Consider the following 23,465-nt stretch of genomic DNA (forward strand, 5'->3'; position numbering starts at 1 on the left):
CTAAACATCCATTTTGATGGATCAAACACCCTAAATACTCTCCCAAGCTAATCTTTGAAGGATTGGAGTCTCGGGTTTATAGAGTGGTCTTCATGAGGCAAATGGAAGTCAATATTCTTGGTGATTCATCTTGTTTAAGGCAAGTACCTATTCCCCTTTCTAAATCACTCTAAATCGATGTATTTCATATTTGGATTAGTAAATGTACATGGTTGTTTCAAAATCAAATGAAAAGGCTTTTGTTGCCTAATGATGAATAATGATGATGCTTGCTTAGACTTATATTTATACTTGTTATTGATGGAAGTTTGCACATGTGAATTATTTTAGTATGTGGTCTAACATATGGGTCTTGAGTAACCCTAGTATTGATGATTTCTGTCATAAAATTGGCCTTGGTAAGGGCATGTACATGATGTGTTTGTGAAAATGACTAAGTAACATGTCTAGTTATATGTTGATGATGCTTTGAACTAGGGAAATGGTCCAATATTTATAAATTCTTGATAAATAGTACTGTGTAGGTAAAATGAACCATGTATTGTGTAATTGATGACCTTAATGGCTTGATGAATCAGAAGGGGGTTAATATCCCTAACATGAAAACGAACGTGAATTATGTGTGGGACTAAATTGTGGGATAAAAGTAATAATGAAATACGAATGGCTTGTAAGGGTCTTAAAGACCATATTTTGTATTGTATGATGAGTTAAATTATGCCATTGGCCTATTGAAATAGTTGAGCAAGGAAGGCTCCCATCAAATCCATGTCGCCATGTAAGATGTTGAATTTGCTAAGTGGGTTAAAGTCCTTATGTGTGGTATTGAATTTATGTTGATGCATGGACAAAGTGTTTGTGTCCCAATATCTATTAATAATAGTCGTGATGACTTGAGGTTAAAGTCCCTTGCCTAATAAAACCTCTTGTCATTAAATTCCCTTGCATAATGAGATCTCATGAGGTTGAAGTGCCTTGCCAAATGAATTGGCTTGGGGTTAGAGTCCCCTATTTAATATGGCATATGGGTAGTGTCCCTTGCCAAATGTGTGAGCATGTGGTTAGAGTCCCTTCCTTAAATAAATGTATGTGAGCGGTAAGAGTCCCTCACTTATATCAAAGTGTGTGAGTGGTTAGAGTCCCTCACTTGAATGAATGTGTGTAAGCAGTTAGAGTCCCTCACTTATATGAATGTGTGTGAATGGTTAGAGTCCCTCACTTGAATATATGTGTATGAGTGGTTAGAGTCCCTCACTTGAATGGATGTGTGTGTGGTTAGAGTCCCTTACTTAAATAGGTGTGTATGTGGTTTGAGTCTCTTACTTGATGATATGTGAATATGGTTAAAGTCCTATGCCTAATAAGAAATTCTTTAATCCATAAGTGTGGAAAGTTGCAGTCCTCCATTGCATGTATGATGAATAATCGCTTCTATAATGTTGATAAATCTTGTCCCCTTGATTAGCATGTGATATTCAATATATATGGATAAGGTTATGAATATGATTGGATATGATATATTCCTTGTTATTTAATAATGATGCTATTTTATCCTTATCCTTGAGTTACATGCTAGCATTCCAACTGCTAACCGTCTCCAGATGCTATGTCCCCACGCAACATAGGGGCCGGATCATCTCCTTCTCTTCCTTCAGAGTGATTAGATAATCACAGTAGTTCGTGAATTGACTTTGGAGTAGTGAGCATTCTTTCTTTGGATGACATTTATCTTTTATCACCTATCTTTAGACTTAGTCATTTTTTACTTAGTTTGGCTATTATCGATGTGTTGTCCCGACATATATATTTTTAAAGTTTGTTTCATATAAAAGTATTATGTATGACTATGGACTTGGATTTATTGGTTAGTTGATGAATCTAATGAAGTGTTTAGACTTGTTTAGTTATGACTTGTAGTATGATTTCTGGTATCTCATTATATGGTCGAGATTTACCCTATCTATATGATTGATGTGAAGATTATAATGGATTTTTTGGTGACCTCCGATTCATGTGGGCCTGAGGTACCCATATGACATGGCCTAGTTTTGGGATGTATCAGAGATTTTTCTGTGACAATCTTATAAGCTACCTACTAGTGTGCAATAACTACACCATATTTTACTTTAATTAAAATCTACCTTTTGGTTCTAGTCTGTGGATACTAGATGTAACACTAGTTGTAAGTGGGATTTCAACTTTGTGCATTGCCCTTCGAGATGGTTGTTTATCAGCCATATCGACATGAATAATCTTACCTTATTGAGCCTATGGGATCTGATAGAGAAGTGCTACTTCTCTTCTCAATTGGTCCAAGCGTCTCTCAGGTTCAGGATATGGTTTGACCCCTTTCCCTTGCTAGCCTTTTATAAATTCAAATCTGTACATGCATGACTACTAGATAAGACCAAGTTTTCAGCACTTATAGGAAACATAGTACTACTAAAACTAGAATTTTTTTTATTTTTCTATTCCCCATAAATGGAGCAAAAACTTGTTGCAGTCACATATACACGCAAGTGTATGTGGTCATACAAGTAATAAAGTGTCCCTTTTGAGCCTAATTTGAACCAATAAGGATTTGTGCGCTTAGCAAATTCCCAATTTTAGTAATACTATAAAATTAAACAAGTACAATTTTTTATCACAAATAATTTATTTTTATATATTTCTATATGAACAACATAAGAAAAGATGTAATGATAAGGGTTGCAAATAATATTTGGGACGATTCTTGGGTCAAGGAATATTCACAAACATGAATAGCAATTCTTTGTTATTAGTTTAATTGTCTATCTTTGTTGTTGATTAATGGGTTTAATAACATGATTCAAAAATGGTCATCCTCTAATCATTTATTTAAAGTAGTCTCACAATTATATTATTGAGTCGGGATGTGAGGATTTAACTCAAACACATTTATATTTCTTCTTGGCTAGCAGCGAATTAGATATATTTATATCCTAATTTCAAATCAAGCCCTTAATTACTAAAGATAATATCTCAATCATTATATTCTTCATTCCAACCCTCTATCCCCTTGGTCCGTTCACATTAGGCATAACGATTAATTTTTAAAGTAGCTAATATTTAAAATATTGAAAACAAGAACATGAGAATAATTAATAATTGATAAACAAAGACAAACAAACAAAGAATAATACAATACAATTATTTTTGTAGCCTCAACCAAAAAATTAGGGCTTTTAGCCACTCTTAATCTTATATGAAATCACAAAATTTTAATTGGACATGTCAAAATAAAGAGTAGTAAGGAAAATAAATAAGAACCCTAATTGGAGCCTCCTTGAAGTTGTTTTATCCTTCCAAAATTATACATGAATAGCTAGGTCGCCTTTGGGGTATTTAAAGAGATGTTCCAATTTAATCGAAAACTCATTGGGATTGGTCTCATTAAAAAATGAAATCCCATCAAAATATGGGTCCCATCAAAATATGGGTGTGAAACATGGAGGAAAATTCATAGACTGAGCATGCGCAATGCGCCTCCTATAGTATTATTTATACTGTAGCTCTTCTTTTTTTGTTGTTTCGTGCAGAGGCTAGTCTAGAGGTCTCAGCTATGCAGCGAATAGGCTCCTTCAATATATGAATTTCTCTTTGATAACCCAAGACTCAACTGTGGGGTGCATGGGCGCCTTCAATGTCTGAATTCCTGTTTGATCGCGCATGACTCTTGTCTCAGGTTTTCTCTTTCATTTTGGATAACTTTTTGTTACATATCCACCTAAAAACAACTAAACGTGTATATCAGATCATGTATATCGATCAAAACATGAAGCACAAGAAAATACTATTAATTTATTCTCAAAACTAAGTTAAAATATAGGCGGAGTGTGGCATTTGGGTGCATAAAGATGCCCAAGATTAGAGGGGAAATGAGATTCCACCGATTAAGGGTTAATAGAGAAACTTTCCATAGAGGAAGATACCTATGATACTGAGCAGGTAATACTTTCAATTCACGAACTTTTGAGGATGAAAATATTTTTTATTCGTTGATTATGTAATGGCCCTCTTGGTGATTTTTGTAATTTTCATGCATTGTAACGAATTTAACCCTTCCGATAGCTACTTATAGTATTTTTGACCTAAATGGATGTTGGTCTAGTTCCCAAAGTATTTAGTTGGGTTTTAAACCAATTTTCCTATTTTGGAACTTTTAAAGTTAGGATGTTTTCCTTTGATACATTTTTAGGAAATAGACTTGGATAGGAATTTCATTTGTTTTGTTATCTCTATAATGTGGATTTTGTTCTAGGGGGATTTTGGTATGGTTCCCAAGGATTTCATACTCTTTTTTGATACTCAGGGTGAATTTGTAATAAAATTGGTACAGTGTTGAGTTTGGTCAACATTTCATTAAGATGACTTATGTTGGGCATTTTGATGATTCTATTAAGTATAGAATGTCATTTCCCATTGGGTGACATATTTTTTTTGCATGTACCAGGTTCTAAACTAATATAAAAGGTCCATTTAGAGTCAGTTTTTATTTAGCTTTTGCTAGATTTTAGTTTCTAGTGCAACATGCTTTTTCACTTCATGTTCCTAATGAGGCCTTCATATTTGCATAGGTCTGAGAAATTGACCTTAGCATTTGTGATGAGTCCATCATGTTTTGAAAGAAGGGTCTGATAGACTCAGTCTAACTTGTACTTTTCATTCCTTGAAGAGACCCTCAATATCATGATAGGTCAGTTGGGTGCTATTGCACATTCATAATGGGGTCCCCTTAATAACAAAGAAGGGACCCTTAGGAATTATATAAACTCTAACTTTGATTTTCCATGATTTTATCCTAAAATTTGGAGTGTCTAATATTAGTGGAGCTAATCCCAATGGGATATTCATCAAAACTAAGTTTTGATAACTTTTTCTACCTCCCTTATGACTTTTCCATAATTATTTCGCATAAAGTTGATCCTTATTATATTGAATTTGGATTTTAATTCTTTAATTTCACTTAATTTCTAGGTTGTATATAGTTTAGCCAAATTTTTAGGTTTGAGTTCCATATATTATGGGGAAGGTAATTGTGGGAGAATATTCTATTTTCATCAACGACCCCCAAGGGACATTTTTTGGCTTAATTTTTGGCTCAAATTACAAATTATCGATATAGATATCTTTTTGATATCTTAAAGAGTAGTTTAAATTATTGATAACATCGCAATGATCTAAAATTGTACAGAAGAGAGAGGTGACTTTTTCATGATTTAATTTGCTATTTTGACAAGAGATAGGTTAGAACTTCTATTTCTTTAGACCTAGCTTAGTTAGATGGCATATATGAGACTATGCTGGGAGACAGCTTCAAAGATGTTAGATCAAATCTCTCTCACTAACCGAGGGTGGAAAACTCAGGAGACTATGAGGGGATCTAGCACTTATGCTATTGGTGCCTCTTTCGGCTAAAAATTAGTTGATGATACAGTAGCGCAGAATATTACGTTTCTAAGGATTGATAATAGTGTACTTACAAAGCATCTTGCACAGGTAATATCAAAGAATGTAAATGTAGTAACAGCACAAAGGTCAGTTTCCAAAGTGTATGAGTCAGAATTTAAATAGTAAACGAATTATCTGGATCGTTAGTTGGCGAGTTTCCAAGCCCAAGGTCAAGGGAACCAAGGTGGAACTATTATGATAGATACAGAGACCATAGCAGAGATCAAGATGGTGACTAGAAGATAAAAGATGACTACAGAGAGAAGGGAGAAAGATTTTTTCCACTTGGTAGATAAAATACAAAATCCAAAATTGATGAGAAGTTGGCTAGATGGTTAAGTGTCAGGAAAATCGAGAGATCAACCTTAAAGAGATTAAGGTCTATATTATAGGAATGACAAAATGGTCAAGTCACATGCTATTTCTATCAAGTAGTTGGAGCACCGGTTTGGGCAAATATTAGGAACTCTAAACCAGAGGCAACCAGGTCCCCTTTTGAGCAACATGATGAAAAATCCTAAAAATTATGGTCACGTACTTGCTATTACCATGATAGTAGTGTTACTACTATGGATCCCCCATGACCTGCTTCAGAAGATATTGACGATGAAACATTTGTTGTTGAGTCTGAGAAGGTAACAGGTAATACTAATAAAGCTACAGAACATAAAGTTAAGGATCCCATTACTAAGACAAAAATTAGACAGATTCTGAGACCGCCCTACCTTATCCACAGAGATTGAGGTAGAACAAAGAGAAAGGTATGTTCAAGAAATTCATTAATATGTTGAATGAATTGATTTTGAACATACCTCTTATATAGTCATTAGAGCAGATGCCTGGATACGCCAGGTTTATGAAATAGTTGTTCACAAGGAAGAAAAGAGAGACATTTGAGGATATTGATGGTATGAACCACCGCAGTACAATCACGACTAGGTCGTTGGCGCAAGAAAAGGGTAATCTCGGTGTAGTTACTATACCATGCATTATTGGGTCATCCCGATTTTCCATAGCCTTGGGTGATTTAGGAGTCTGCATTAATTTGATACTACAAGCCATATTTAAGAAGATGAGTTTGAACCCTCCAAAACTAACTTGAATGCAGCTATTGATGGCCGGTTGTATAGTGATGAAGCTTTTGGGAATCTTTTCTGATGTTATTGTAAGGTGCATAATTTCATATTTTGATTCATCTTGGACTGTAAGGTTGACACTGAGATGCCCATTATATTAGGAAGACCATTTTTAGCCATAGGTAGAGCTATGATTGACATAGAGAAAGGTAAGCTAAAATTTAGAGTAAATAAGGAAGAGGCTATATTCAACATTCAAAAGTCAATGAACCAGCCAACAGATATGAGGCTAATGTTGGTGATTGATTGTATTGATTACTCTGGAGGATATTCCTATTGGGATCTTCATGAATTCTGAGTAGTAAAGATACCTGCGTCATGCTATGACATTTAATCAAGCGTTGTATGGGAGAAAACTCATGGGCTTGTTGGTGAATGTAAGTAACCAACATGGCCACTTCAATTTAAGTGCTAAGTGGGAGGCAACCTACTATTTTTAATATCAATATTTTTGTTATTTTTCTTTTTTGTAGGTTTTTAACTAATGTACTAACCCGGAATATAGGAACAGATTACTACATCCATCAATTTGTAAGTAAGAAGGCTATGTGATCAACTCATCATGGTTGCAAGTCCCACATTCTAAGTTGAATAATAAGTATAAAAGTTGAGATTTTGAGGATGAAAAATGGTAATTTATGGAATTTGGCATCTAATTTTATTTTTGGGACCTAAACCTTAGGTTGCAGGACCATAAGTATCAGAAAAAATACCAAAACTCCACGTCGAAGATGCACAAAAGTAGGCCAATACTTTTGGCCCAACACCTGCAGCCAGCTTCTGCTAGCCACTGGTGCTATCTGCGCTAAGAGCCAGATCGGGGGTATGGGCCACAGGTACAAGATGCAGTAAGGTTAATTTTTTTGCCCACTTTTCAATTAAAATTTTGGCCTCGTAAATATTTAAATTTGGCCTAAAACAAACCACCACCTATTTAAAAACATTTTTACCCTTATTCTAACTCATTCAAATCATAAAAACTTCACTTTTCTCTTTTAATTTAAACTTTCCACTTATAACACAAACTAACCCGACACTTAAGTAAAGGCTAAATTGATACTTGTTTGAGATACCAACTTTGAAACACCTAGTTTCTTAACAATTGAAAGAAATCCTCCATTTGATGTCACTAGGGTGGGTACGACTAGGGGCATAAGTCGTACCCCTTGGATATAATTCATATCCACTCTCCCCTTCTCTCTAATACCACGAGGATAGTATATTTTCAATTATTCAAGTGACCCTCCCCTCAATCAGACCTAAGGGTACGGGTCATACCTAGGTGAGTCATCTTGGTACGAGTATTGTATATAGTTGAAGGCATGAGTTATAACCTTAGGATACGACTCAAGAGTTTGTGGTCGTACCCTTAAAAATATAGGTGACCTAGGTGAATCCTTGGGTACGAGTTAGGTACCATTCATACCCAAAGGTACGGTTCATAAGATAAGTCATACCCATGCATAGGTTTATTTTATAGTTTTTATATAAGGGCATTGTGGTCATTTCCCATGCCTAAAACCCTAATTCCCCTCACTATATAAATGCTTGTAGCCTCTTAAGCATCTATTTTGATTAATCAAAAAACCCTAAACACTCTCTCAAACCCATCTTTGAAGAATTGGAGGCTAGGGTTTCAAGGGTGATCTTCAAGAGGCAAAGTGAAGTCAAGACTCTTAGAGAATCAAGTTGTCTAAGGCATGTACCTCTTCCCCTTGTTAAATAACTCTAAATCTATGTATTTTACACTTGGATTAGTATGTGCACATGGTGTTTATAAATCAAATAAAAAGTGTTCTATTGCCTAATGATGAATAATGTTGACTCTTTCTTAGACTTATGTTTATATATGCTATTAATGATGATTAACATATTTGGTTTCTTGTTGTATGTGATTCACCATTAAGGCCTTGCGTAACCTTAACCGTGATGATTTCTACCATAAAAATAGTCTTTTCAAAGGTATGCACTTAAGGTATCTGTGAAAATGACTAAGTGAATTGTATAGTCACATGTGGTGATGTGTTGAATTAGGGCAATAGACCAATGAGTAGGAATGATTTATAAATGATTTTGTAAAATTATTGTGAGACATGTATTGTGAAATGATGACCTTGTTGAGTTAATGATTAATAAGGGGTTAAAGTCCCTCAATATAAAGATAAACCAGAATTGTGTGTTAAGTTAAGGTATGGTGAGAATATGTTATAGGATTGAAAATAAGGTGTAAGTAGTTTGTGATGGTCTTAATAGCCATAACTTGAATTGTATGATGAATTGAATAAATGCAATGGGCTATTGAAATGGTTTAGCAATAACGGCTCCTATAAGGACCAAAGGGTAATGTATATGTTGAATTAGTTAAATGGTTAAAGTCCTTAAGTGTTGTATGAAATAAATATTGATGCATGGGCAAAGGGTTAAAGTCCTAATGTTAACTAATGATAGTAGTGATGGCTTGAGGTTTAAGTACCTTACCTTATGAAATAGATTGAGGTTGAAGTCCCTAGCCTTATGAAATATCTTAAGGTTAAAGTCCCTTACCCAATGAAATTGCTCGAATGCAAAGTTCTTTGCTTAATAAGATCTCTTAAGGTTAATATACCTCACTTAATGAAATGGCTTGCGGTTAGAGTCCCTTGGTATGAGGTTAGAGTCCCTTATTTGATGAATGGGCATGAGGTTGGAGTCCCTTTCCTAGAGTAATACCTGTGCGTATAGAGTCCCTTGTTTGAATGATTATGTATATGGTAAAAGTTCTTTGATAATGAACATGTGAGCATGGTTAAATTTCTTTGTCTTATGGTATGTGATTATGGTTAAATCCCTATGCCTAAATAGAATTATTGAACTTAAGTATGGAAGGTAGGAGTTCTTTACTCATCTCTATGAATGAATGTTCAAGAATGTTGTTAAGTCTTGATTCTTGATTAGCATGTGATATACCTATATGTAAGGGTAAGTGTATGAATATAATTGAATATGTTATATATTTATTGTTGAATGATGATACTATTGTATCTTTATCCTTGAATTATATGCTAGTGCTCTAATCGCTAACCGTCTCCAAATGATATGTCCCCATATAGTATAGGGGTCAAAGAAACATATTCTCTTGTAGCGCAATGATTAGGTGATCGAAGTTGTTCATGCATTGACTTCGAAGTAGTGAGCTTCCTTATTTCAGAAGACATTTATTCTTGGTCTCCTATTTTTAGACTTAGTCTTATTTTGACTTGGTTTGGCTATTATCGAGGGTTTATTCTGACATGTACATTTCTAAACATCGGTTTGAATAGAGGTATTATGGATGACTATGGACTTGAGAATATTGGTTAGTATGATAAATCTATTAAAGTATTTAGACATGTTTAAGTTATGACTTGTAGTATGTTTATGCTATCTTAATATGGTCAGGATTTATTCGAACCTTGTGATTATATTGATGATAAGGTTGGGTTATAGGGCGACTTCTGATTCATGTGGTCCTGAGGTTCCCATATGATTTGGCCCAATTTCGGGGAATATCAAGTTGGTATCAAAGCCTATGATTACGGTTAATTGGGTGTCCACAACACCGTGTCTGCTAGAGTCTTCTTTATGGGTGTGAAGCGTGCCACACTTATAAAAGAGGGGCTACGAGGCATTTTAGGAAATGTTTTCCTTTCTTATTTTTCAATCTCAAGCTATAGAGTCTAAGGTCATGGATTCCTATGATTTCTATTTGCTATCTTTTAGATCATGCCTTAAAGGAGATCTGAGACTCAAGAAAACACTTCTTAGGGCCCTATAACTGAACTATCTGAATAAGGAGTTCATGGGACATGTCTCCAACTAACTCCAACTACTAAAATAAACTATGTAATGAAGAAATAAAGTAATGATCATATCCTCGAGGGATGAGGACTCACTACTAACTTAAGTTTGAACCTAGGCTAGGGCTGCAGTATCTGACCATCTTCATGGTGTTCCATCTATCCCCTCTAACCTCGACTATTAAAGTGACCTTTCTATTTTGTCATCTCAAAAGGTTGCTAGTAATATCGAGGTTTGTCGCTCTATCAACCCCTTGATTCAGTTGGTAGTCTCTCCAATAGATCTTGGTGCTATGAATACCATTTCTTGTAAGGTAATAAGAATTTGCCAATTTATGAGGTTGAGCCCTCCTATGTTCTTCGGTACGAAGGTTGAGAAAGATCCTCAAGGTTTTTTAGATGAAATAGAGAAGATCATCTTAATCATGCATGATTTGGAGGTTAAGGCCATTGAGTTTCCTTTTTACTAATTGAAAGATATAGCATATCAATGGTAGGAAGGGTGGGATTTATCTAGAGGTGTTAATTCTAGTCCTGCCATATAGGAGGAATTCTTTGAGGCTTTCTTAGACCAGCTCTTTCCTCAAGAGTTGAGGGAGCCAAAGGCATAAGAGTATCTAAACTTGAAGCAAGGGAGGATGTCTATTCAAGACTATGCCTTTAAATTTAATCAATTGTCAAGGCATTCTCCCAAGATGATTTCTAGCATGAGGGATAAAATGCGTACGTTTTTCTTGGGATTATCCTATGAGTTAGTCCTTGAGATCAAGGTGGCTTTATTAATTGAAAACATGGATATTTCTAGGTTGATTATGTATATGAAACAAGTGGAAGAAGAGAAAAAGAAGCAAGTTGAGCTTATTGAGAGGCAAGGACAGAAATTTAGACCTTCTAAGCATAGTGGCCGTGATGGTGGCAAGTGGTCACAGAAGAAGTAAGGGAGTTCAAGTTCTTTCTCCTCATCTAGTGTTCACTCTCCTTACCCAAAGTTTAGTGATCGTCAATCTCAATTTAGTGGTGGGTCCCGAGCATAGTGTGCCCAATTCTAGGCTAGTGGTATCCAGTCAGCTCCATGTCGACCTCCTTACAGATTTTGTGGTAAGAGTCATTGTGGTTAGTGTGAGAAGAGATGGAACAGATATTTTAGTTAAGCTCATATTAGGAACATGCAGTGTGATTGCCCCTCTTTAGCGGCTTCTTGGGCCAAGTAGGCTTCTATTGCTACTCTATCAACTGCTATATCAAAGGGTGTTATGTCTGCCTCTACTTTTATTTTTGGCATTGATGCTAGATGAAACTACTTGTATACACTTGCTACTTGCTAGTATACTAATATTCTAATTTTGTCATGAGTATGTTGAAACTTTGCTCCCATGATATGTATTGTTTGCTTGATCTAGGGTCTACTCTTTCTTATGTGACCCCGTATGTCATTGTGTATCTTGATTGTAGTCCTGATTGTCTGTTGGTCCCATTTTGTTCTTTCTACCCATGTCAGAGACCTTATGATTGTTAGAAGGGTCTATATGAGGTTTGTGGTATCATTTGGTGGTAGAGGTACTATTGTAGACTTGATAGAGCTGGACATAGTTGATTTTGATGTCATTCTAGTAATGGATTGGTTAGACTCTTGCTATGGTTCCTTATATTTTTAGACCAGTAGGGTCATTGTTCTGATTCCCTAATGAGTCAGTCATTGTATAGGAAGGTTGTTCCCTGGTTCCTAAAGGAAGGTTCATTTCTTATCTAAGGCCCAAAAGTTGATTTCAAAGCGGTGTTTGTATCACTTGGTCAGAGTTAAAGATTCTAACTTAGAAAAGCCTTTTCTAGAATTTGTTCCCATGGTTAATGAGTTTACTAGGTGTTTTTCAATGATCTTCCCAGAGTTTCTCCCAATTGGAAAATTAATTTTGGGATTGATCTTGTTTTGAACACTTATCCAATTTCTATCTCTCTTTATAAAATGGCTTCGGCAGAGTTAAAAGAGCTTAAGGAAAAATTAAAAAACCTCTTAGATAATGGTGTTATCTACCCTAGTGTGTCTCTATAGGGTGTTGTCATGTTATTTGTACACAAGAAGGATCGTTCCATTTGTATATGCATTGATTATGTCAGTTGAACAAAGTGACCATAAAGAATAAATATCCTCTTCCAAGGATCAATGATTTATTTGATCAACTTTAGGGTGCGAAGTATTTCTCTATGATTGATCTTAGATCAGGTTATCATCAGTGTAGGATTAGGGATGCGAATATCTCTAAGACATCCTTTGGAATCCAGTATGGTAACTATGAGTTTCTTGTTATATATTTTGGGTTGACCAATGCCACGATGACTTTTATTGCCTTAATGAATAGGGTCTTTCATCCGTTATTGGACATATTTATCACTGTCTTCATTATTGATATCATATTCTATTCTAAGAGATAGGCAAATCATGTCGATTACCACTATGTCATGTTGTAAATTTTGAAGGATCATCGTTTGTATGCCAAGTTCTCCAAGTTTGAGTTCTGATTAAAAGTTGTAGCTTTTCTTAGTTGTATTATCTCTAATGAAGAGATCGTGGTAGATCCCCAAAAGGTTGTGGCAGTTAAGAAGTGTCCTAGACCTATGACTCCAACTGATATTCAGAGCTTCTTGGGTCTAGCCGGTCACTACAGAAGATTTATAGAGAGTTTCTCTATTATAGCCGCACATTGACCAAGTTGACCAAAAAGACTGCCAAGTTTTTGTGTTCTAATATGTGTGAGGATAGTTTTGATAAGTTGAAAGATAAGTTGACTACGGTTCTAATTTTTACCTTTCTCGAGTGTAGTAATTGTTTTATGGTATATTGTGATACTTCTTTTGTCAGTCTTAGTTGCGTATTGATGTAACACAGTAGGGTGGTCACCTATGCTTCTAGGAAATTAAAATTTCATGAGAAAAACTAACTTACTCATGACCTAGAGTTGTTAGTTATGGTTTTTACATTAAAGACCTAATGGCACTATCTTTATGGGTTCATGTCGATATCTTTTCCAATCATAAGAGTCTCCAATAGGTGTTTACCCAAAAGGATTTAAATCTCTAGCAAACAAGGTTGATCGAGTTATTAAAAAACTATGATAGGAGTCTTTATTAAATCTTGGTAAGGCAAATGTAGTCGTCGATGCTCTTAGTAGATTGTCCATGGGAAGTTTGGCCCATGTAGATGAGGATAAGTGCGAATTAGTGAAGGATATTCACCGTTTGGCTAATCTTGAAGTTTGACTTGTGAACTCCAAGGATGGTGTTGTGTTTGTGCATCTAGAGTCTCAATCATCTCTTATTGTTGATATAAAAGAAAAGCAAGTATTGGACCCCGACTTGATGATATCAAGAAGAATGTGGGCCAACACAAAATTGTGGACTTTGTAATTGGTGGTGATGGTATCTTGAGATACCATGGTAGGCTATGTGTTCCCATCATGTATGGATTGAGGGAAAGGGTCATAGCCGAGGCTCACGGATCTCATTATACCATTCATCTTGGTTCCACCAAGATGTATCATAACCTTAAAGAGTTCTATTGGTGGAGAAATATGAAGCATGATATGGCTAGCTTGTGTCCAAGTATATGGTGTGTCAACAAGTGAAAGTTGAGCACATGAGGCCCGGTGGGTTGTACCAAGAAATTGTGTTTCCCGAATGGTAGAGGAAGGAAATTAATATTGATTTCGTTACCAATCTTCGTAAATCTCAAAATCAATATGATTCTTTTTATGTCATTATTGATAGAATGACCAAGTCCTCTCACTTATTTCCAGGAGGACTAATTACTCGGCGGAAGATTATGCTAAGTTATATTTTGCAAAGATCATGAAGTTTCACGATGCTCTAGTTTCTATTATCTCAGATCATGGTCCTTTATTTTCATTCTACTTTTAGAAGTCATTCCAAAAGGGTTTGGGTACTAGAGTATACCTTAGTACCATTTTCCACCTGCAAATAGATGGGCAAGTAGAAAGGACTATCCAAATATTTGAGAATATATTTTGGGCTTGTGTGATTGATTATGGTAGTAGTTGGTATGACTACTTGCTTTTGATTGAGTTTGCCTATAATAATAGTTACCACTCTAGTATTGGCATGTCCCCGTTTTAGGTATTGTATGGTAGGAGAAGTCGATCTCCCATTATGTGGTACGAAGTTGGTGAGGGTAAGTTGATTGACATCAATTTAGTTCATCAAGCTTTAGAGAAGGAGAAGGTGATTCGTGATAGGCTAAAAACTACTCAAAGCCACCAAAATTCCAATGCAAATGTGAGGCGTATGTATATAGATTTTAGTGTTGGCGATTGGGTATTCTTGAAAGTGTTACCCATGAAGAGAGTGATGTGATTTGGTAAAAAAGGGGAAGCTTAGTCCACCGTATGTTTACCCCTACTTGATTATGAGAAAGGTTTGTAATGTTGCCTATAAGTTGGAGTTTTCTTCTAGTATGAACTCTGTTCACTCGGTTTTCCATACCCGCACGTTGTGGAAATGTGTGGGTGATCCATCGTTGGTTATTCTCTTAAGGGATGTTGATATCTTGTACTCTTTATTGTATGAGGTGATCCCGGTAAGGATCTTGGATCGACAAGTTTGCCTGTTACAAATGAAAAAAGTGGCTTAAGTGAAGGTTCTATGGAGGAACCAAAAGTTTGAACAAGCTACTTGGGAAGTGGAAGAGGACATGAAGTCCAAGTATCTGCATTTATTTCCCATTCTAGAAACTTGGGATGGAGGTATATGTTGATCTCTTTACTTTGATTTATGTCTTTGATAGATAATGGGTTGAAGTCCCAAATGTTCAAAATTGAATCATACCTTGATAAGCCACAGGTTCAATTCCCTAATGCTTTGAAATAATGTATGTCATGTTGTGATAGGTTTAAATCCCTTGTATTTTGAGTTGATTCATATCCTTAGTAAAATAATGGGTTCGAGTCCCTAATCCTTAAACTGAATAAGTATCCTTTATAAGTTTAATAGGTTGAACTCCCTAAGTTGTGAAATGAGCAAGTGTTGATAAGTAAAGGGTTTAAGTCCCTAAGGTATGAAATGAACAAGTGTCTTTGATTAATAATGGGTTTAAGTCCCAAAGTTGATGAAGTGAATGATTGATTGATAATGAGCATGATATGTGTTGTAACCTTTTTCTATGCTTGATCTAAATTGTTCAAGGGTTTGTTTAATATATGATAATGTTATAACTTGTGTTTATTGTTTTCCCTACCCATCAATCGTAAACAAATGATCCAATTTGGGGAGAATTGAAACACCTAGACTTTGAACCATTGAAAGAAATCCTCATTTTGATTTCACTGGGTAGGTACAACTAGAGGCATGAGTCATACCCCTTAGATAACAGTCGTATCCATTCTCCTTTCCCTACTTATACCTTGAGAATCCTAGAATTATAGTACACTAGCCATTATACGAGTCACTCTCCCCTCAATCATACCTAAGGGTACAAGCCATACCTAGGCGAGTCGTATGGTGAATGGAACTTGGTATAGAATGGACAGTATTTTGTATGAGTATTGTATATGAATGAGTTCATGGGTCGTACCATTTGGATATGATCAAAGGTGTGTGGTCATACCTTTAATAGTGTAAGTGACCTAGGAGAAGCCTAGGGTAAAAGTTTGGGTACCACTCAAACCCTAGGATATTGTTAGTAAGGTGAATCGTACCCATGCATGGGTTTATTATATAGATTTCAACTAAGGGATTTTTGATCATTTCCCATGCATAAAACCCTAAGTCCCCTTACTATATCAGTGTTTGTAGCCTCCTAAACATCCATTTTGATGGATCAAAACACCCTAAACACTCTCTCAAACCCATCTTTGAAGAATCGAAGGCTAGGGTTACAAGAGTAATCTTCAAGAGGCAAAGTGAAGTCAAGACTCTTGGTGAATCAAGTCTTCTAAGGCATGTACCTCTTCCCCATGTTAAATAACTCTAAACCCATGTAATTTACACTTGGATTAGTAAGTCCACATAGTGATTTTGAAATCAAATGAAGAGGGTTTTGTTGCCAAATGATGAATAATGGTTATTCTTTCTTAGACTTATATTTATAAATGCTATTAATGATGATTTGCATATATGGGTGCTTTTTGTATGTTGTTTAACATGAGGTCCTTGAGTAACCCTAATGTTGATTATTTCCACCATAAAAATACCCTTTTCAAAGGTATGCACATAAGGTGTTTGTGAAAATTACTAAGTGAATTGTCTTGTCACATGTGGTGATGTGTTGAATTAGGGCTATGGCACAATGAGTATGAATGATTGACAAATGATGTTGTAAAAGTATTGTGAGCAATGTATTATAAAATGATGAACTTGTTGATTTAATGACGAATAAGGGGTTGAAGTCCCTCAATATTAAGATGAACTTGAATTCTGTGTTGAGCTAAAGTGTGGTGAGAATATGGGATAGGATTGTTAATGAAATTTGAATAGTTTGTGATGGTCTTGATGACCATAACTTAAATTGTATAATAAGTTGAATAAAGGCAATGGCCTATTAAAATGGTTGAGCAATGAAGGCTCCCGTAAGAACAAGGGGTCATGTATAATTATGAATTAGTTAAATGGTTAAAATCATTAAGTGTTGTATGGAATGAATGATGATGCATGGGCAAAGGGTTAGTGTCCCAATGTAAAATAATGATAGTTGTGATGGCTTGAGGTTGAAATACCTTCCCTAATGAAAGAGCTTGAGGTTGAAGCCCCTTGCCTTATGAAATAGCTTGATGTTGGAGTCCCTTGCCTGATGAAATTGCTCGAGGTTAAAGTCCCTTTCTTAAAGAGATCTTTTAAAGTTAATGTACCTAGCCCAATAAGATTGCATGCGGTTAGAGTCCCTTGTCATTAGGTTACAATCCCTTGTCTAACTAATAAGTATGAGGTTGTAGTCCCTTGCCTAGATGATGTGTGTGTTGTTAGAGTCCTTTGATTGAATGATTTTGTATGCAGTTAAAGTCCTTGACTAATGAACGTTTGAGTATGGTTAAAGTCATTTATCTAATGGTATGTGATTGTGGTTAAATTTCTATGACTAAATAGTATTGATGAACTTAAGTGTGGAAGGCCGGAGTCCTTCATTTCATTTCTATAAATGAATGTTCAAGAAAGTTGTTATGCCTTGATTCTTGATAAGCATGTGATATACCTATATATAGGAGTAAGTGTATGAATATGATTGAATATATTATATTGACTTGTTGAATTACGATGCTATTACATCCTTATCCTTGAGTTACATACTAGCTTTCAAACTACTAAACATCTCTAACGGTATGTCCTCATGCGATATAGGGGCTACAGTATCATGTTTTTTTCCTGTGCAGTATTAGGCCATCGAAGCAGTTCGTGCATTGAATTTGGAGGGGTGAGCTCCCTTATTTCGGAAGGCATTCATTCTCGATCTCCTATTTTTTCACTTAGTCTTATTTTGACTTGGTTTGGCTACTTTTAGGGGATTGTCCTAACACATACATTTCTAAACATCAGTTTGAATAGGGTATTGTGCATGAATGTGGACTTGGGGTTATTGGTTAGTATGATGAATCTGTTGAAGTACTTAGACATGTTTAAGTTATGACTGGAAGTATGTTTCCGCTATCGTAATAACCTTTGTGATATATATTGATGATTTGGTTGAGTTATCAAGGTGAACTCCGGTTCATGTGGGGTTGAGGGGCCCATACAACATGGACCAATTTTGGGACATGTCAAACTTGTTCCAACACACTAGAAATACATTACAATTGACGTTTTCTTGATTTCTTCATTATTCTCTTCCAATTCTTCATATAAAATGTAATATTCTCAGCTCCTAATGGTTATACATATGTTTATCTATGTTTAAACATATATATATATGTATTCCATTGCAAAATATATAGAAAATATCATTCTTGTATGTAGGAGCCGTGCAGTAGCCTAAAAACATAATATAGGGCCTTGATTTGAACAAAAATCAAATGTTAGGCCCCAACTGGAAGTTGAACTTGAATGAATGAAAGTAGTACAATGTTGACCATATTTATTGCATTGAAAATTGTGATTTTGGTAAGTGTACGTACATTCGACTTGCTGGAATATCAAATTGGTTATAGGGGTAAGAAAATTAAGGAAAAATTCAAACTTTTTGAATTTTGAGTTTTTTTGACTTTTGATATCCCTCACTTTTGTTGGAAACTAACAATTGGTTTTGCAAGTACATGTGGAACCTAAAGCGATGAAGAAGAAAAAGGTCGTTACTTCAAGGATATGGGAAGCGTCTCCCAAGCCTAGTGGTTCAATGGAGGAGTGCAGTAGGCAGCACTGTATAGACGTTGTAGTTGTGGTGACACACTGAGTCACAAGAGGACAGACTTGCCAAGTTGCTCAGTAAACTTCAACCAATCCGAGGATAAAGTAATCCATGATGTCACCACCGTATACATCTCCACCTGATGATGATGATAAGGAGGAGGAGATAGAGTTTAAGTCTACTCCACAGGTTACTTCTCAGGACCCCCAGTCTGAGGAGGGGTCCCAAGATTAATCTGATGAGGATGAGAAGGAGAAGTTATCCAAGGTGCCTTAGTTTAAGGAGGGTATGGATACTTATGTACAACAGAAAGATACCACGTTTGATAAGGGTAGTAAGCAGCCTTCCCACGATACATCAGTACAGCAGAAACCCGCACCTAAATATACCCAGAGGTACCTCCTAGAGAGGGTCCTTCGAGGTAGTATGTGGTAGTGATGTGGAATATATTTGAGCTGGACAACCATGTTTAGGAGCTAGGCATGCCTACGAGGTGTATTTACGAGTAGCTATAGATTGACCTGTCAGGGCTAGATCGAGTACCACAACTGTAGCTGGTATTTGATAAATATCAGCTAGAGTGGATGACTAGGACACTTAGTTCCTATAACCTAGCTATGGTATGGGAATTTAGTACATCCTATAGAGCTACCATAGTATTTACTATGCATTATCATCCAAGACTGATCAGATTTGCTAGACTGCTATAGCTTGAGCATACACTGGTTAGAGGGGTTAGAGTTGATATTGTAGAGGAAACTATCCACAGAGTTATCTTCAGCCTAAATTACAACACTTCTGCAACTACAGCTGAGTTCGGCCACATATTGAGCATCACACGTGATTGATATATTATGCGGGGCAAAGCATCAATATGAGAGGATAGAGATGGCTAGGTAGATAGCTAGTTATATTTTACTATTGGGTGATACGACCCCATGGATTAAGAGAAAAAATGTGATCAACATGGACCTCTTGACATTAGAGGCCAAGTTTTGGTGGTTGTTGATTAGATACCAACTGATACACACTACTTTGTATAATACATTGACATATGATGAAGTAGCACTGGTTGCCTATCTGATGGCGAAATATGATATTGATTTTGTTGTTATTCGTCTCTATGAGTTGCATGACAGAGCATTTGGCGATTAGACTAAGCTGCCCTTCCCTTGCATAATTCTGAGGCTATGTGATGAGGCCGGTGTGCCTGAGATACCATGTGTAAATAAAAGGGTACCTACGACTGCACAAATAAGGAATATGAAGGTTCTGGCATGTTTGGGCACTTCTAGGAGATGGAGACAATAGAAAGCAGTATTATGGGCCCTGTAGTTTCCACAGAGCCTATTAAGAAACATCGAGATGATGTGGGTGTTAGTTTTGAGATAGAGATAGGGGGTATAGGGTGAGAAGACATAGGCTACTTCTTCTCCAGCCCCAAATTCTTCCATAGAGCAAGTGGGTGAATATACAAAGCATACTCGCCCATCCACTACAAAGCCAGTGACTGGTATGATTACTATATCTAGTGAGCTTTTGAAGAGCTTAGTAGACAATTAGAGGGCCATAGAAGCCAGAGTGAGGTTTGTTAAGACTGAAATGACTACCCTCTATGAGCAAATGAGATTAGGGGTTAGGACTAAATTTGAGCAGGCACAGGACCTATGGGAGGCCACACTGAGTACTGCACTGTTCGAGCTATGTGCCGACTTCTACACATGGCTCAATAAGTATGAGAGATGGGTTATATCTTAATATCTAGAGATAATTGCACCAGATCTAGCCCAAATAAGGGAGGAGTTTGACTTATTACAAGTAGAGGTACGCTCTCTCATAGAGAGCCGTGTTATAGCCACTCCCTCAGTTATACCCCTAGTTTTCCATATATTACCTCCATGCACATCGAGATAGTTTTATTTTCTTACGGAGGGTGATAAAGAGGTCCCGGTGTTAGGGACAAGAGAGGTTTCATAGATAACTTGTAGGAGCTTAATTTACCATATAACTAGGAAGTTAAAAAAGTCAGGTAAGATTTCATAGAGACTGTATTCATCGATAGGCAGAGACATGTATCTATAACAGCGGGTGCATCATTCAATAGTGCATCGCCACCAACACCACCTCTGCCAGCTGATATGCCCCCATTTGGGGATGCTCCTAATTGGAGCACATAGTGTATCCCAGATATATTCTCACTTCTCTTTATTTTATTTTGCTTTAGCATATTGAGGATAGTGCGTAGTTTTTTATAAGGGTTGGGCATACCATGCCATTGCGGGTTTTTATTGTCGGGATTCTTTTCCTATCAAGCTTGGTATGGTTGTAGAACTGGCATATCTAGGTTAATTTTGTGTTAAATTGTGTTTCTCTTTATACTGTGTTTTATTTTTATTTAATTAGGAGATTTTATGTATTTAGGGGAATATTCATGTTTTGACTAATTTTGATATTCCTCTAAAAAATTGTGTTTTAGAACTATGTGAATATATATATATTTGAACATTATGGATCTTGTTATGGCATTAGGATTAGGGATATGATAATCAGTTTCTCACAATCGCATGAACCAGATAGGCAGTAGTTAGTAATATTGTCTATGTGCTATATGTGTGTTAGATACTACCTAGTTCCCTTAGTATGTTGAATTCAAAACTTGCCTGGTTAGTCTTGCTTAGGTTGAAGGATAGTCGAATAGGAAAGGATTATAGGTCGTTGTAATACCTTGAAAAAATTCAAATTAATATTAGAGCCATATTTCAAGCTTATGCATAGTACATCATGGTTCTTTGGTAGTTCCATAATAAAGTTTGATGTCAATTAAAGTCTCAAATACGTCCTATCTATTAGGCGAATCAAAACATTTCTTGCCGATTGAATTCTTGAGAAGGATATTAGTATATTCAACTATACTATGACTTTTTGAGCGTATGACCCACCAACAGGTAGATAATTGAATTACCTTTCCAATAATACCAATTTTACGCAAATCCAATAGCGGAACAAAATGTTATACCCATTTTACTCTAGCATGTTAGCCTAGCAACTGAGTGACGACATATCTAATAGCCCATCACATATCAAACAACTTATCGGCCCAAGTCGTAAGACTTAGGTAGAAACCCATCAATTCGAGCGTCCAAGTGATGACCTAAGCTGATGGGCCATCACATATCTAATGGCATATCATCCTTGGTCGTTAGTTGAGAATTTCAGCAGCTGGGAAGTGGTTTCATAGTGGTATTTTAGTCATTTTCCTAAACCTAAACATTACCCCCATGACATAAAACACCATAAACGTGAAATTCAACCTCAATTCACCAAAATATACTCACTTTCTCTCAAACTCACTTAAGTATTTCTCTCAAACTCACTTAAGTACAAAGCCTTAGGTTTTTAATAGAAGATTCAAATCCAAAGAATTTCATCGTTAGTCTTCTTAAAGTCAAGCATTAAGGTATGTCATGTGTTGATTCATGGGTCCATTTCACCCATGAAGCTCAAGAATCTCTTTTCAAAATACAAAATTTGTGTATTTATGAATGTTCATAAATTAAATAGAATTGAAATTCATGTTCATGAAGATTTGAGAGAGGGTGGTCGGGCAGAGGTTGAGGAAGATTGTCTCTATTTTGGAGAATCAATTTGGTTTTATGCCTGGTCGCTCCACGACTGAGGCAATTCACCTAGTGCGAAGACTCATAGAGCAGTATAGAAAGAGGAAGAGGGATCTTTACATGGTGTTTATTGACTTGGAAAAGGCGTATGATACGGTCCCTAGAGAGGTTCTTTAGAGATGCTTGGAGGCGAGAGGGATCCCGGTGGCGTACATCAAAGCAATTAAGGACATATATGAAGGAGCAAAGATTCGGTTAGGGACATTGGGAGGAGATTCTGAGCATTTCAAAGTCTTGATAGGGTTGCACCATAGATATACTCTTAGTCCATTTTTATTCGCTTTGGTGATGGATATGTTGACACGAAATATACAAGGCAGGTACCTTGGTGTTTTCTTTTTATGGATGATATAGTTCTGATAGATGAGTTTTGACAAGGGGTTAATGATAAGTTGGAGGTTTGGAGACAAACCATGGAGTCTAAAGGTTTAAGGTTGAGTAGGACCAAGTCAGAGTACTTGGAGAGCAAGTTTAGTGACTCGAGGCAAAAGGAGGAGATAGTCGTGAAGTTGGATTCTCAGGCGGTTTGCAAGAGGGATAATTTTAAGTATCTTGGGTCTATAATTCAAGGAAATTGAGAGATAAATGAGGGTGTTACTTACCGTATTAGGGCAGGTTGGATAAAATGGAGGCTCGCTTCACGAATTTTATGCGATAGAAAGGTGCCCCCCAAGCTAAAAGGCAAATTCTATAGAGTTGCAATCCAGCCTACTATGTTTTATGGAGAAGTGAGTTGGCCGGTTAAGAATTCTCATATCCAAAAGTTGAAAGTTGAAGAAATAAGAATGTTGCATTGGATGTGAGGATTCACAAGGGCTGACTGGGTTTGGAATGAAATTATTCAGGAGAAGGTGGGAGTGGTATTAGTGGATGATAAAATGTAGGAAGTGAGGTTGATATGGTTTGTTCATGTTATGAGAAGAGGCACGGATGCCCCAGTTCATAGGTGTAAGAGGTTATCCTTACGAGGTTTCAAATGGGGTAAGGTTAGGCCAAAGAAATATTGGAGAGAAGTGATTAAATA

Source organism: Capsicum annuum, chromosome 11, assembly GCF_002878395.1.
Source record: "Capsicum annuum cultivar UCD-10X-F1 chromosome 11, UCD10Xv1.1, whole genome shotgun sequence".
In the NCBI taxonomy this organism is placed as follows: domain Eukaryota; kingdom Viridiplantae; phylum Streptophyta; class Magnoliopsida; order Solanales; family Solanaceae; genus Capsicum; species Capsicum annuum.